General features: G+C 38.3%; 5 non-coding genes across 5 annotated transcripts; 3 read left to right on the top strand and 2 right to left on the bottom strand.

Moving 5' to 3' along the window:
- Nucleotides 1-1,425: 1,425 nt before the first annotated feature.
- Nucleotides 1,426-1,499, top strand: TRNAF-GAA (transfer RNA phenylalanine (anticodon GAA)). Its single transcript has one exon. It is a non-coding gene; the product is annotated as a tRNA-Phe (tRNA).
- Nucleotides 1,500-6,298: 4,799 nt separating this feature from the next.
- On the bottom strand, nucleotides 6,299-6,382 carry TRNAY-GUA (transfer RNA tyrosine (anticodon GUA)). Its single transcript has one exon. It is a non-coding gene; the product is annotated as a tRNA-Tyr (tRNA).
- Nucleotides 6,383-9,169: 2,787 nt separating this feature from the next.
- TRNAD-GUC (transfer RNA aspartic acid (anticodon GUC)) lies at nucleotides 9,170-9,243 on the bottom strand. The gene has a single exon. It is a non-coding gene; the product is annotated as a tRNA-Asp (tRNA).
- A 1,833-nt stretch (nucleotides 9,244-11,076) lies between these two features.
- On the top strand, nucleotides 11,077-11,149 carry TRNAK-UUU (transfer RNA lysine (anticodon UUU)). The gene has a single exon. It is a non-coding gene; the product is annotated as a tRNA-Lys (tRNA).
- A 1,003-nt stretch (nucleotides 11,150-12,152) lies between these two features.
- TRNAR-UCG (transfer RNA arginine (anticodon UCG)) lies at nucleotides 12,153-12,226 on the top strand. The gene has a single exon. It is a non-coding gene; the product is annotated as a tRNA-Arg (tRNA).
- Nucleotides 12,227-15,119: the final 2,893 nt, after the last annotated feature.

The following is a 15,119-nucleotide window of genomic DNA, read 5'->3' on the forward strand; positions in this document are numbered from 1 at the left end:
ATGTTTTGAAGGGCCAATCCTTTTGTCATGTCCCTCATTCGTTATGCTATTTTTATTTATTTTTTATAGACTTTCTTGCTTGCTTTGCTTTACTTTGTTTTGCTCTGCTTTGCAAAGCAAAGCTTTGAGGAGCTTTAGCGTATTGACTAAAAGAAGAGGGGCTTCAGCCACTCGACTGAAGGGAAGAGGGAAAGGCAAAGTGCAACGATTTGAATGGCGTTCGACCCTTTATGCGATTGGAAAATTCCAAACGTTGGATCCCTAAAAAGAAAAGTTACCACTTACTTAGCCAGCCATCGTTCCTTCAGTCCCTATCACCCATTACTCTTTGTAATTGCGGGCGCTAGCCCCACTTACTTGGCTGCATCGTATGAATATGGATTGAATAATCCATCAGGCGTAAACTCCAAAGTAGATAAGATTGCTTCTTATCCCCCTTTCCACATCGCGCTTCATCGCCTAAAGTGCCGGATGAAGTGCTGGTCTGATTTTAGGGGCGTGGTCATCTCGTCTAGGAAGCTATGGATGCCCTCATCGATAGCATACGTGGGCAACTATGTCAATAACAGACCTTACAAACAAAAAAGTCGTCTTTGTTGCGCGATTTTATGGGAATCTGGATTGCGGGTCGTGGGTCCATCTTTTTTGTTACACCAATGTGGATTACCGAGTGATTCGTAATCTGACCTCTCGCTTGCAATCTGGTCATCCCATAAGGCGGCAGAATCGATGGAGTGACATAGATTAGGTATTCAAGCTAACTTTCTGACGCGCCATTCGCTTACATCCATTGGTTTGTGATCCGGGGACTGTCCATGTATCGAAGCGGCTCGTTATCCTAATTTATTTTATCTAACACGATCTGGTTCCCGTACTGACCCAAGATATGCTTTTCAGTATTCACGCATTGACTATTGGGAAGGATTTCTAAAACCTAAGACCGAAAGTCCTTTTGCTTGCAAGTCACAAGTTTTCAGGGCCAAACAACTGAAACGAATCGATTATCACAAGAAACTGTGGCTTCGGTGGAATACGGACCCGGGCCCAAAGAATCATGAAGTTTGTTTCGTTTTCTAACATTAAGTGGCTATTTGGATAGCCACGTCCAGCTCCAATGAAAACTAGGAAAGAGAGACAACCATTTAATAACTCATAGGGGTAGAACTCACAGACAGGGCACCTCTTAGCAGCGCCAAGAGTAGGCAAGTAGCGGAATCAATTGAACCGCTTCGTCTCAGCGAGCTACCTCGAAACGCTTTACTAACTAGAGATTGCCTTTTTTTGTCTGTTAAGTAAGTCAAGAAACCTCCGTCTCATATTGGCAAGAATCAGGACAGAGAGATCGGATTCAATGCTAACAGATGCAAAATGAATTAACAATCTTTAGAGATAACGTAATAATAATTGGCAATGATTTCTTTTATGGTTTAGGTAGCTCAGTTGGTTAGAGCAAAGGACTGAAAATCCTTGGGTCAGTGGTTCAAATCCACTTCTAAACATAGCGAATTATTAGATTGAAATCTCTGGACAATTATATACTAAATGCAATTAAACCCGCAGCTTATGAGTCTTAGCTAAAGCTACAGAGCTCTCTATTTGTTTGATCCTAACATTAATCTTATTTTGATATTATTTGCAAACGATGCCAAAAGTGATCATTTCATTTTATTGCCTAAGTCTCGGACCTTACACCGGGTAGGTCCTTAACCCTTCCGCCCTGAATAGAGGCCTTTTATGATGAAATGTTCCGGCTACAAGTCAGTGGACATGCAGGAAGAATTGCTCAATATGCATTAGCTCTTGAACGTTTATGGCATTGAAGAAGAGAGAAACGCAAATCAAAGAAAAAATGAGATTGTTTAAAGCTAGAACAACAAAATAACCATCCTGGAAAGAAGAATTACCGACTATTATACTAAATTGTCAGTGGATGAGACCGGTTGAGTGATAACGGTCGGGGATGGAACTGCACGTGTTTATGGATTGAACAAAACTTAAGCAGTGGAAACGGTAGAATTTGCCAGTTTAAGGTGTCAAAGGAATGGCTTCGAACCGGGTTCAAATCCTATAAACGAATCATAGTTGTGCTTTGTTTGCTGTTTGGATTCGCCTTACCTGCTTATGCTTTTATAGCACAAGATTTTACCACCCACTTTATACCCATCACCAATATATTGCTGGGTTTATCATGGTAGGGGCCATATTCTTCATTAGGGATTATGATCCGGAACAAAACAAAGACAATGTATTGTCAAGAATGTTGGAGCATAAAGAAGCAATAATATCCCATTTAAGTTGGGCTAGCTTATTTCTAGGTTTCCACACTCTAGGTCTTTACGTACATAACGATGTCATGCTAGCCTTTGGAACTCCAGAAAAACAGATTCTTATTGAGCCCGTTTTTGCATTTGCATTATTGAAAAAGAAATATGGTTACGGATCTTTCTTAACTTTACAAAATACTTTAACCACCAAAGAATATTTGCTGAAAAAATAAAAGCTTTAGATAAAAGCCAATTTAAGCAACAAACTTGCAATTCACTCCAAGATACTAATTCAAATAATAGCTATAAGAAATGCAAACAAAAGAAACCGCATAATCCGGTTAATGATCATGATTGCAGGGACAAAGATAATGGTAAAAAAAAACAACCAGATTAATAAATATATATTATCATAGCACGCTAACTAAAAGGCATTAGCGCATTGATTATGGCTTTCAGCATCGAGGTGCTAAACCTTCCCTAAGATGTTTTGATCAGCTTGTTATCCCACAGAGTCACTCTTATCCTAAGAGTGACGGCTCTTCCACTTGGTTAGCACCGTTAAATCATAGCAGGCCAACTTTCTAACTATTTGACTGATAAGTATTGCAATCAATCTCCCGCACTCTTTGGCTGATTCCTGTCTCTGCATGTTTTCGTTACTTTCTATCTAAAAGGCCTACGCGCCAATCGCTTGCCATCGCTGCATATTGCTTTGCCAGGCCAGACAATGCAGCTGATCGCGAATATGGCTTATCGCATGCCATAGCAAAGACTGGCTATATCGCATTGATTATGTTTGTTTTCTGCGATCATAATATTTTTTATAGGTCTGGAGATCATAACATTTTTTATAGGTCTAGCAAGTGTCATAAAGCAGCAATCCGGCTAATTCATTTTATTTTGGGCAAGCGGGTGCCTTCGTGGTTAAGATTTTAGGGCGTCGAAACGGATTTTGGAACCTATTTACATTTTCTATGAAAGGAACGGTCAACGAGCCCGCCGGTACGGACGCCATTAAGAGGACCCCCAATAATTTATTGGGAACTGTACGAAGTATTTGAAAGACAGGGAAAAAGTACCATTCGGGTAATATTTCCAATGGAGTCGCAAAAGGATTTGCTGGTTCACCAATCATTGATGGTTCCGGAACCGCAAGACCCACAGTACATGCAAACGTCCCTAAAATGACTACTGGAAAAATATATAATGGGTCGAGTCCATTTATTAGCTTTTTCTAGTGCAGAAAACTTGTAATTCCTTACTATCTGGCATAATTGTCTTGTTTCATCCTGAATATGAAGTTAGTTGCAACAGGTTGCTGGAGGCAGCAAAAATAGTACAGGTTGCCAGGCTAAAGGATTGGTTCATTTTTTTTTTCAAGCCAATAAACTTATTTTTAGTGAAACTATTCATAATTCTGCGACTGGAGAGCAACCAACAAAGAAAGATGGAGATCCGGCATTATGGCGCGTGATCCTCCTAACCCTAGATAAAAGGTGGAAAGCGAGGATAAAGTGCTTTAGTTAAGTGTCATTGCTTATGACGTTATTGCTGTAGCCTCAAGGAGGTTTGGCCATTGCTTCAACCTTCCCGAATTCCTGCAGATTCGGGTCGTTTTCCGCCACCGGAACGTCTTGAAATAATTCCCATATGGTGCGGGAGACTCAATTGATCTAGACTCAGAAGCTGGGATTTGACCCTTTCCATCGATCGGTTGGGCCAAAGCATTTACTGGCTTAAAGGCCTAAGAAAGAATTACTAACTGGTATTTGCGCAATTTTTCCCGTTGCTTTTACGGAACCCCCTTCCTGTATGGTCGAACCATCGCCCATCAGTACTTAGCCAACATTATCAGATTCTAAATTCAAAGCGATGCCTACTGTACCATCTTCAGATTCTACCAATTCTCCAGCCATTACTTTGTTCGAACCATGAATGCGGGCTATTCCATCTCCCACTTAAGGTACAGTGCCAGTATTAACAATTTCCATTTCTGGGGATCGGATGGGTCAAAAACAGCTAATTCGTATAAAGCCATTGAACCCGCAATACTGGCCGGAAACGGCGAGCAGACAGTCTTTGATTCATAGCAGTGCAGCTCTTGACGTACGGGGCTTTCCCTTACTTTGTTTCCGGAGTACAGTAGCTAAAGAGTGCAGTATTTGACTATTTATTAGGCATTTCCTTCGACCGGAAAAGTGGCCATTGGTTCACGATACGAATACTGTTCTAGGGATGTCGCTAATAGTTTCTGCTAGACAGAAGTACTGTTTTGAACGGGCTGGCTCAGCAGCAACTCCTGGTACTGTAGCCGTGGGAACGACGGTTCGGTACTCGTTGCTGTGACTGAGCCTAGGGGTTGTCTTTCATAACAATAGCAAGTTCGTAACTGATAGGTGCAAATAGGGTTGTGTTTATACAAGTTCGACAAAAAAGGAAAAGCAATGAATCCTTTGGTTTCCGGTAGATGGAAGATCTGCATGAGCGATACAAGAATTCTTGTATAATAACAATCGATTAATAAGAACCTATTCGGCCAATCCAAACGGGTTGCGCCATAGCAATCTTTGTTGTAAAAAAAAAATTCGCTCTAAACCCATCTGGCCATATTTCTTTTTTTTAATAAAAAGGTCATTTGACATCAATTTTGTAAGATAAGGTGAATATTTTGGTCAAAACTGGCTTTGAATAAAGGTTACGAGAACTGGCTTTAAATAAGGATACAAGAACTGGCTTTGAATAAAGGTTACGAGAACTGGCTTTGAATAAGGATATATTCAATTAATATTATCTAATTGAATATTTTCAGTTTGAGTAGATACTGTATTTGTTTCTATAGACTCAAATAAAAATGGTCTTTCTTGATTACATTATTAACCATTTCTGGAACATCTATATTTTCAATAGATTTACCTCTTGATACACGATCAGATATCCTTAATAAATTTTAAGAAATTATTATCAATTCTTTCTTCTATTTGATATAAATTATTTGTTGTATTTCTTAAATTATTCAAAGAATATCCATAAACATCAGAAACAGACCGCAGAGCTTAAGTAAGTCTTTGCTATACCTAAGTATTTTAAAGAAAAATTGAAAATATGGATCCATTGCTTAGAAATTTGAGAGAATATCAGACATTGAAGAACTCTTTCGACGCTCATCTTAATCATATTATATACCTTACTGAAAACGATAACAGCACGGGAAGGGAAGCTTTGGCGAGACCCTTAAATGAATTACATCAGGTAATATTACCTAATCTAAGAGATTATTTATCCAAGGGTTCCCCTTATGGTGAACCTTTTACTGGATTTGTAAGGAAAGCCAATTTATGCATTCGTAAATACCATGAAATGGGGGATAATTATTATCCGCAGACAGTCAAACAGCTACTGCCTTTATTAAGAGATACCCAACAAACGTCTGATGCTTGCATACAGCAGCTAATCTATATATGGCCTAGCATTTGTAGTACGTTAGAGCCGTCTGTGGTGGATTTTTATCCTTTTCTGTTTAAGTATTTAACGATGGATGAGTTTGCACCTATTGCAATTTGTTTTATCTTCAGTTTGCTACTTTCTTTTATCCTAATCATGGTTTCTTTTACATTTACAGGTAAAAAAACGGCAGATCCAGAAAAATTGTCAGCTTACGAGCGTGGGTTCGATCTCTTTAGTGATGCTAGAAGTCGATTTGATATATGATTTTATTTGGTCCTTTTTCTATTTATTATTTTCGATTTAGAAGTAACTTTTTTATTTCCTTGGGCAGTTTTTTTAGAAAAGATAGGTTAGTATGGATTTTGGTCTATGATGCTATTTGTTTGGATTTTGACTATTGGTTTTCTCATCGAATGGAGGAAAGGCGCCCTTGATTGGGAATAAATGGTTTGCGACGAACTCGCTTAAACTCCTTTCGAAAAATGCTATTTAAGCATTCAAATCTTATCTAGTGCTTGGGTCTGTCCCAACACCCATTAAATGCAAGAAAGCTATTTAAGAATAAAGAAAAGGTTCAAATACTTTATTAGGAGAGGCAGGATTTGAACCTGCGAAGAAGGGTTTCCAACAGATTTACAGTCTGTCGCTTTTAACCACTCAGCCACTCTCCCGGGTTGCTTGGATTTAGACCAAAGCACACTTCTCGCCGGCACTGCCCAGTCCAGGATTTCAAAAAACTTTACTGCCCTGACGCACTTGAACGGAATTGATTGATACGTTATGAATCTCTCTTATTACAATGTTACGTTTTATTGGGTTCATATTTAGAATTCTGAATGTTCTATTCCTGCGAAATGTGTCATTTTTTTTGTTTAATATTGCATTTCTGTTCCTATTCATATGGGATTTGACTTTTAGATTTCTAGGGAATCTTTTATTCCTTTGTACTTTGCTATTTTTACTTTTGCAAAAAAGACTCCTAGAAAAAAAAACTATGAACCCCGCGATAGCTACAGTATATCCGCCCTTCATCAGATTGAGAATCAACCCCTTGACCTTTTCACGATCACGCCAAATCTTGGTCAATTCAATCCAAACCATTTTCCTGTCTAATGGTTTTAGCAAAATAATATTGGGTTTATGTGGCTTTGACAAAATAATTTTTGGCTCTTCCACTTTGGGGCTTTTGAGTCCTGCATTCGCCAAAACCATATTACGCAAGTGTAATAGTTTAATTAGATTCCTGCTTCCATCATAACTTATGTTTTCGTATTTTAACGGGTTCACCGAATATCATAGGGCGCCTTCGCGCAACGAAATAGAACTGAAACTATGCAGTTATCCTAGGCTTCAGCATTATTACATAAGCCTGGCTTCCGAACCGTACATGAAACTGATGGCCTCATACGGCTCTTCCCATTGTATCGAGCCCTTTCCTATTTAATCATGACACAAGGTTAGGCTTGTCTTAAGTTATGTAGAAAGGTCAATTCAATACGTAATCGAAATGATACATGCTCTAACACACATTACATTTATTATATACGATTTATCATTATCTACTACATTATTAAAAATTAATGGGTTTCCGCGTCGGCTTTAAAGCTTAAGGAAAAATCCCATTTTCAAAAACATACGGCTTGGCCGGCCCTCCTTTGGGGGAGCTTTTGAAAGTTACTCCGTTTCCCAACCGAAAGTCTGGACGCGAGCCATACTCCGTGGGGAGCGCGGCGAGCGTAGATGGCCTATCTTAGACAAAGCTATCAATAACTTACCCTTTTCGGACGTTCAAAAAGGCTCAATGGCGATCCCCAATCTGTCGTTGCCCTGCTCTCTCCCGCTGCTATGATGACGAGTCCTTAAGTATAATCAGCACTGTTAATTGTCAGGCCACGAAGCTTACACTCATTCATTTTTCATCTTGCGCTTCAAGCCTTCTGCTTCTACAGCTCTAAGGGCAGCCATTCCTTTGCTAAGGCTTGAAAGTCAGCTGAATATTTCAGCTATTGGCAGGAGGTCTTGACGATTTCTTTTTGCCTTTGATTGGAGTTTACATTACTAATATAATAGCGCTGGCTATTTTACAAGACCAACGGATCACACCGGGGAATAATGAGGCGAAGTCCATTTTGCTTTCCCTTATTCTTGTTTGGTCTTTTATTCCAAGCGATGTTTGTGATATTTATGATGGTTTGTAAAAAAAAGGTGCTTGTAAAATATTTTGTTATTTTTGCTATTCATCAAGCATTGTCTGCTAACAGGATCATAAGCTAATCAATATCACTTTTAGGTTACGGTGGCCAAAAATCAAGTTTCCTTGTTATGTTGTTATCCCGGCCAAGCAAAAACATAGCAACTATCCGTATCTATGACTTCGACATATGACTTTTTCTCAATAAGCAAGCTTTTGAATAGAAAAAGGTTGCTTATTGAGATCCACTTTTCTTTTCCTTGTCCGGAACAGATACTCTTTCCTAACGAACTCTTACAAACCAGAAATTTTGTGACTTTTGCCCCTATACTATTCACTGAGGATAGAGGGACTTGAATCCTCACGGTTCTGCAAAAACTAACGGTTTTTCCTTAGTGTATCCGACAATCGGAAAATAAGGCCTAAAATAAGCAGGAATAATGCCGGCAAATAAACAATAATAAGGCCAGGTTTTTACAATGTGTATTTGCAAATAAGGCCAGCTTTACTGGTTTTTCCAACGTGTATCCGGGAGCATTACAATCTATCCGTACTCTCGTTTCCACTTATTTACCTTACTTTATCGCCTCCCAAAGTTGCAAAGATCATCCTATCCATTGCAGCACTATTGGCGCCCGACTGTTTGCCTTTACTTCCGTCCGAAGCCGCACCATGATATGGCAAAAGCGTGATGGCTATTCTCGTTGTTTCCAGGATTTTCTGGTTCCCCGCAAATGAAATAACTGGCACATTAGGATGTATGAACATAGTTCTATTGACTGAAACTTATTAACGTACATGGTTAATGATTAGATCTAAAAATGTTGGCGCAGGTGAAGAAAGCGGAAAAAATACTAGATCAAAGATAAAAGGATCCCACCCATCCGCTCTGCATCTGAAACAGAATTACTTCCGAGCCTGAGCATAGCGATAGGTATGCTAAGCGGTTCGGTGTGTTTCCGGGGGAACAGTGATGGAACTGGTTGTTAGACCCCTGGACAACTGGTATTCTGGACTTGGGGATAAGGATGCAACTATCATAAACTTTATGGTGGAAAAACCTGATAGAATGGAATGTGCAAAGTGGATCTATTGGTACTACCTATATTACACTTCCTTGGGGGTGAACGGAGGAGCGATTCAGATCACACACCAGCAAAGGATACTTACAAGTCGTACGGCTTGGTTCCGTTTGGTTACCGATGGACCCGCAACCTGCTGCAGCAAATTTCATGCGGAAGACTAGACCGCCCATGCCCTATTGATTCGAGAAAAACGGGAATCGAACCCGCGGCTTCTGATATGACAAACCAGCACTCTAACCAACTGAGCTATTTTCCCACGCGTAATCAATGGCTACAAATAAATTATCTGCCGACAGAATTCTCAATCAGCATTAAAATGCCCATAAACTGGCTCAAACAAAACTATCGCAGATAAGTGGCCTAAAATAAGGAACAAAAGGCAAACTTATATCATATTAGCGTTTAATTTGAAACTTTCTATTTGCCATTATCCCAGCTATGTCCTTAATGAAATTTCGTATATTCCTGCACTTTACATCCCCTAAGACAGTTGGCTTAGAGGTATAGAGCAGGCAGCAAAATGCAAATGTTTGTTATGTCAGATCAAGCCAATTAACGCTTTCTCCATTCACCACATCAGCAGGTAGCCAATATCTGTTAATTGACGCCTTCCCGGCTTTTCTATTAGAACTTATGTCAAAAAAACCCTTTCCCCGGCTTCGTTTCATGGGCCAATCGTCTGAATTGACGTAGCCATACAATAGAAAATATTAGCTGCAAAGATACAATCGGAGAGTTCCCACATGACATAGAAACTTCCATTCGAAAAAATAAAACTGATACAAAAGCAAATTCCAATAAGGTCTTAGTTAAATAATCAGTCATGATTCCATTAATCCTATAATGTCAAATAAATGTTTTTTTTTTGCAATTAAGTCTAGCGATCAAATCGCATAAATTTCTTGATCTTAATGCTCTCAAGAAAATGACATAACGTATCCGATATCATTCCAGGCGGTACTCGTGCAGCAAAAGCATTTCATCAAAACCTTTGGGTCTAGTGAAGCCTGGATTATCCTTGTCTCTTAAAAAGCAGTAATACTATGCAATTTGATAGCAACTTTAGCGATTTCAATTAAAAACAACATGGACAGGCTATTAATATTTGATTGTTTAAGGCCTATTGGCTTTTATGCGAATCTGAATGGCTTTATCGGTGGGTTTTCGAGCCTTTCTAGCTGGTCTTTGGGCTTTTTTCGAATGAATGATTGTTTTCGTAATCGATTAACGGAATGGATTTGTAAACCATACGGAATCACTATTTACGGAAATAGGATAAGTAACTAATTTATGCAATTCCTCCGGAGAGATGGAATCTATCAGAGATACAATAGAGATTCACGATCGATTGGCTTCGGATATAGCTATAAAATCTTTACGTACATTCAGTACAACTAAACTATCTGGGATTTCGCGTGTTATCAATCCTTCAAAGCATTTCTACATCTTTAAGAAACGTGGACTGGAATGCGGGCGTTCTTCACGTCTCATATGTGTCCAATTGGTTGAGAAACCACCGATCCATTTGGAATTGATACAACTTGAATTAGTCTTTCCCGCCACTCTCTTTATCATGTCGTTATATAAAGAATCAGTATTCATTAACAATAAATGGCCATCTTTACAGGTAATGGATCCAAGCGCATTACGAGCAATCCTTAAGGATAAAAATGTTTTCTACAAATCCACAATAGCTCTTCCGTGCCGTTACTTTGTAATGGCAATTTCCTAATTTTTGTATTTTCCGTACAGCTTGTAGCCTTTATTTCAAGCAATTCTTGTATAGCTTGCATTCATTATTTCCCATTTCTTGTAAGGCTTGCAATGGCAAGAATTGGATTAGTAACGCTACAAATAGAATTAAGAGTTTCGGGTTAAACATTTCCAGTATTCATAAGTTATGTTGTCTAATTGTTGTCTTAAGCTTTCTTTCGTTAAGTAATTTCTGTGAAAATCGTAATTTCATTGCCGAACATCCCAAAGAAAGGAAAAATCAAAGAAAAACTCGCATCAGAGTTGTTTTTTTTCGTTTAATTACCACATAGAAATCTCTCTTCTAATTAATATTAATAATAATAGAATAATATTTGGGTATATAGCTCAGTTGGTAGAGCATTGGACTTTTAATCTAATGGTCGCAGGTTCAAGTCCTGCTATACTCAGAAGCATTAAAACATTAAATGCTTTAGGCAGATGGTACCGTCTAATGGAGATTATTATGCCATGATAATCTCCAATCCAGACCGCCCTTTTGTGAAAAAGGGCAAACATGAGCTCATCCCTTCGTTTAACCGCGATAAAGAAAACAAAAGATTCAAAAAAAACATAATGGCAAATCATTTTTTCCTTTGTTTCTTTTAGGGAGTGAAAAGACAAAAAATTGGTCAGGGATTTTCGGAAGAAAAAAATACTATTACTATCAGAATTTACGATGTAATTTTAATGTCATATAATGGAGGCTGACCTTCAATTTCATATCTAAATATCATTGTAGAATTATTTGCTTTTATCCATTAACGTCAGAAAGTTTAAATCGCCCAGCAGGTCATAAAAAACTTAGCTCAAGCAAAGCAAAGAAATAAACATTGCCAAACAAAGCAATAAAGCGCAAGGAAATAAAATGGTTTAAGTTGACTCAAATTAAAAGAATTGCAATTAATACCTTACTCGTCTATTCGTTTCTTATCCATTTTTGCCAATTAAATCAAATAACAAAATCCCATAAAACGAAGCAAAAAGTAGTTGCATTGGGCTCATTTTGAAATTTGATTCTATGATTTAAAACTATATAAATGTTAACTCGTTTGCGTAGTTTTTCATCTTTCAATTATACCTATCTATTTTTCTCCGTCTCTGCATAGCTATGGATACATATTTGGCTTTAGCGCTCCATTTACTTAGTTTATTCCGTTAAAACTTACTTTCTTTCAAATAAATACGAACTAACATGGCGAGAAAAATTTCATCCCTTTCCTCTATATCAATCACATAGTGAACTTTATGAGGTTACTTTCCAAAGGAATGGCTTCAAATTCTGAGAATGAGAAGATAGGAATTATTATGTTCAATAATGATACCGTCATTAAAAAAGAAGATATGGTTAAATACACTGGATTTTTTATGAATGTTCCTATGGAAAAAGCCATGTCAAGTTACATTTTTTTAGCATTGATGGCTCAATTGGATAGAGTGCCTGGCTTCGAACCAGGTGGTTAGAGGTTCAAGTCCTCTTCGATGCACACGCAAGACACATCGCTGTCTATTCTTAGTTTTGGCCCTCAAAAGCCTTAATTACTTTGGTTTACTTACTTATTAATCTATATGTCTATTCGATGCGAAACCAACGATTTCAGGTCCAGGGGCTTTTTTGTTTGTTTTTTACCTGTGCCATTAAGCATTAGGGATATTTGGTAGTTGATTTAATGTGGAAACAAGAAAGTAAACCTTTGTGAAATGAGGAAATTCAAAGCTAGCCCAATGCACATCGACAGGAAAGTTTGGTATTTTGACGTCGACTGTTTGTCTTTTAAAGGTACGTGAACTGGGTTTAGAACGTCATAGGACAGGCCCATATTCAGTGCAGGCGTTAAAGCAACTATTTGTTTTTTATGCCGTTCTAATAAATAAAAGAAAAGTAGTTTTTTAAAAACCAATCCTCTCGTACCCCTTAAGCAATGTGGCAGAGAACCTTTTTTGTTTATATAGTGTCTTGGCCGGGTGCTTGGATTTGGACCAAGCACGCTTCTCTAGCTTTCATAGCCTAGTCTGAGATTATACTGTTTGATACGAAATGATCGTTTCCGACTTGCAGACGTCGTATCTTCTTTTATTTCGTATCCGCTCTCTATATCCACTGGTTTATCTAGGCATATCGTCGGTTATTTTATTTCTATGCTTTCCTACCCACGTAACATTACAAAAGGTGCAGCAACGGCGACGATGTGACAGGATGGAGTTAGAGGGAAAGAGCTATGGAAGTAAAAAGAATTCCATTCCAAGGGAAAGAAAATATCAATAGCCTATCCTTTAAGCACTCGTGAGAAACCCATCTCTCCTAAAGAACACGTGTGAGAAATATTTCTTTTTAGCAATTTCGTCGTCTGTAAGGCTTTGACCATTCTATGCAACCACTAAAAAGCTCTGGAAACACTAGAGTATAAAAAGAAAACACCGAGATGAAAACATTCTCTAAGAACCACATCCCGTTCTTCTTAGATAGAGGATTCGCCTTATCCTACGCCATCATGTGAAAGTCGTTTTCATAGTTTAAGGATCCAACCGATTCTAGACAATCCCTTTCTATATGGCATAACATAAAAGGTGCTATAAAAGACACGTAACCAACCAAATTGCGTGAAATGGGTAAATTGATCCGGTTAGGGCTACCAAAGATTAGAGCTGGAGCATTGGGTTCAATCTTTGATTGTAAATCTCTAAGAAAATTTTCCTTACAACTTATAGAAATTGAAGAGAAATTTTGGGAAAGATTTAAATGCATGTGAAAAGGGGCTAATTGATAAGAGGTTGAGAAGAAATAAACGGACTGTGATAAGTGAGTTGAAGATATGAGAGATTAATGGAAAGTGGTAAGATTAAAAAAAGAGATACAAAATCATACGATAGCTTGCTAAGCAGTGCAGGGTCCACGGGGTTGCACATATTTGTACTAATAAGTTCAAAACAACATGATCGAAATCATAGGGTCTTGCACCGACCTTCATATTGCTTTGCTAGGCTGTGCGCATATAGTTTTAGAACATAGATGGTGTGAACCATAAACTACTGGATTAATGCATCAATATGACATTGATTTCTATTGTTTGAGATAAAAACTCATGAGCGAGGCTATCATACAAGAAAGTTGCATGGCTTTCGGGGTATTCAAGACTAGGCCCTCCCTCACAAGCTGCATCTGCGTGCTCAATTACCTTGCTGATCAACACTTGCTTTAATTGCTGACCTGCAACGCATGGGCGGAGAAGAAGAAGGAATGCTGGAAGAGTAAACTGTGAGGAGTGCTTCTCAAGATACTCACAAACGGCATGAAACAACAGTTTTTCCATGGATATAATCTTCCAACTTGCTCAGAAGATCTGTACTGAATTGTAAAACTAAAGAAATAGACCCATCAAAAGCATATAATTCCAAAAGCTTCATAGAATCCAATAAACCGTAACCTTCTAAGTCATTCACGTACTTCTCAACCAAGCGTTTACTAGTGCTTTTGAAAGGTTCCATATAGCTTTTATCAATCACTTTCTCCACGTTACTGCATTTGGCCACCATGACATCTTTGAAGACACAGGGACTAAACACACCATCACTTGCATTGTCTTTCAATACCAGCCTCATAGGTTTGGTTAGCCCCTATTAGAAATGTTCATCCTAATAGAATTAGGTATTCCATCAGGTAGTATCATTCGCTAATGTAATTCATTCTGCTTTCATGTCGGGATTGGTTCTTACTTGCATATCCCTATTCCACCTTATACCAAACGCTGATTTTGTAGCCGCCGCACAATTGCTCATTTATGTAGGAGCTATAAATGTTTTGATTGTATTTGCTGTAATGCTTACTGGTAGAACAGTAGGATCCAACTCCTATCCAACCAAAGAGTCTGGTATTACCCGGCGGCTTGCGCAACTCTTTTTGTATCACCAACCCTAAAACACAGAATGGTCTTACGATTACTTTTCAATTGATCAATCAAAAATTATTGAAGAGTTGGTTAAAAAAAGTGATATTAAACAGATCGGCTATGAATTATTAACAAAATTCTTGGTTTCTTTTGAACTTCTTTCTATAATTCTTTTAGTTGCTTCAATAGGAGCTATCACCGTGGCCCGTGAGGAACGAACGGACGTAATGGACAAAGGAGTTGTTACGCCTCCACCTTCCTCCCAGCATAAATCCTCATCGTGTCGATCAATGATAATTGGTTCAAAATTCTACTAATACTTGAATGATCAAGTTTTTTTGATACATCACGCTAGAGCACGAATTAATGTTAGGCGCCTATCCATTCCGTGTTGGTTTCTTCGGATTAATCACGAGTCGAAATATGGTGCGAGCACTCATGTGTATTGAGTTGATTTTCAATGCGGTTAATATGAATTTTACAGCATTTTCCA

The sequence above is a fragment of the Lygodium microphyllum genome, unplaced genomic scaffold (genome assembly GCF_053477565.2).
Source record: "Lygodium microphyllum isolate KBCC unplaced genomic scaffold, Lygodium_microphyllum_v1.1.10 scaffold_42, whole genome shotgun sequence".
Taxonomy (NCBI): domain Eukaryota; kingdom Viridiplantae; phylum Streptophyta; class Polypodiopsida; order Schizaeales; family Lygodiaceae; genus Lygodium; species Lygodium microphyllum.